The sequence below is a fragment of the Monopterus albus genome, unplaced genomic scaffold (genome assembly GCF_001952655.1).
Source record: "Monopterus albus unplaced genomic scaffold, M_albus_1.0 scaffold127.1, whole genome shotgun sequence".
NCBI lineage: Eukaryota > Metazoa > Chordata > Actinopteri > Synbranchiformes > Synbranchidae > Monopterus > Monopterus albus.
The window spans coordinates 2232279-2234250 of record NW_018128007.1 but is presented as its reverse complement, the minus strand read 5'-3'; positions in this window follow the sequence as shown (position 1 = coordinate 2234250).

Here is a 1972-nt window from a genome sequence, read left to right as displayed (position 1 = left end):
TCTCCCCTCTGGGAATACTCTCCATCACCTCATCTAACTCACTCCAGAATCTCTCCTTCTCTTCTAACTCACACCCTACTTGTGGAGCATAACTACTGACTACATTCAACATTACCCCTTCAATTTCCAACTTCAAACTGATCACCCTGTCTGACACTCTTTTCACCTCTAAAACATTCCTCACAAGCTCCTCCTTTAGGATCACTCCTACCCCATTTCGCTTTCTGTCCACACCATAATAAAACAGTATGTATCCCCCTCCAATGCTAAGCGCTTTGCTACCCTTCCACCTGGTCTCCTGCACACACAGTATATCTACCTTCCTTCTCTCCATCATGTCCGCCAGTTCTCTACCTTTCCCTGTCATTGTGCCAATGTTAAGAGTCCCTAGTCTCAGACCTATACTCCTGCCTTTCCTCTTCTCTCTCTGTTTACGACTCCTTCTACCTTCTCTCCTTCTTCAACCAACAGTAGTCCAATTTCCGCCAGCACCCTGTAGGTCAACAGCACTGGTGGCGGTCGTTGTTAACCCAGGCCTCGATCGATTCGATATGGAATTCACACTGATGATTTGCATGTTTAAATTTGGCATGTTTTTACGCTGGATGCCCCAAACCCTCTCTATTTATCCAGGCTTGGGACCGGCACAGAAGTCACTGGCTTGCAACCCCTGTGGCTAGATTCGAAGGTAAGCCTATGTTTGATATGAAAGTAGACATTCTTGTGTGGGTGCCATCTGCCGATGACAGTGTTTACTTTGCATTAGGCCACGTTTGTTTGTCTAATGTTACTTTATTTGATGTGACCAAGACAATTAGGCGACTCACTATAGTAATGTTATGGTTAACAGTTATTACCTACAAAGAAATGTCAACTTTCCAATAAAAGTCGTGTTAAAAGTTCCGGGTCGCTCCCCCTACCAGAACTGGCACGTCTGCGCGTGGACCTGATGTCACGTTATCTTCATTAGACCTGTCTGTTTTAAATACCGAAATAATGTTCAGAACACTTAAATTGGTTTTAAATTACACTCTGAATCTCAGCCCTTCTACGTTCTTGCTTCATTTCCTGTTCATATGCCTGACAATCCACAATTACATGTCTTACTGACGGTTCCCATAATCCATCTGGTTATGTGCCAGTGATGTTGCGCCTCCTAATAAATGTCTGTGTATGAAGGCAGGAGGTCTATTCACAATTCAAATAATCATGTTGTTCCTTTAAACAACTGATTTAAAGAACATACCCTGTATTAACATGCTAACTTTAGCTAATTACCAAACATGCAAAATACAGCTGATGTTGATGGGAATGCAAGTTGTTTTGCAGGTACCTTGTCATAAACCAAAGTACTGGTGAACTTAAACAGTCAGATTACCAGGGTGTTACAGTCCATCCTGAGTGGAACAAGAATATTTATGCCAAATTTCACGGCAGTCCTTTGTCAGGATATTTCACACAAAACCATAAATGTCAACCTCATGTTGATGCTAAATGAAATGGTAGGCCCTCACCACAATGAGCATCATCTGTGAACCAAGAATGTGTGCGCAAAATTCTGTAAAAAATCTGACCTGCTCATGAAACTACAGGAAAAGTAATTTGAACACCAGAGACACTGATCCTCAGGACACCATGGATTTCTGACCCAAATTTCAGACATTTTACTAAAAACAATGTTAGTCTCATGGGAACACTAGAAGAAAAGTCCTGGATCAGTGTGTGAGCCCCTAAAATCTACAGCTGTTCAATGGCCCCCGCTATCACCAGCTGGGCTATGGACTCATCTATAGTGTTACAGTCTGAAAGTTGCTCTTCGGTTAGTTGGATGTAGGTTAGACAGTGTCACACATATAAAGACTTCAGTAAAGGCTAATTTTAATTTTAGCTCAAAGGAGTGAACATCCTCGAGAGCTACTTAAACTAGTCATTGCAGTTTTATTGCTCTTAGTTCTGCCAAGCAAGCATTGGT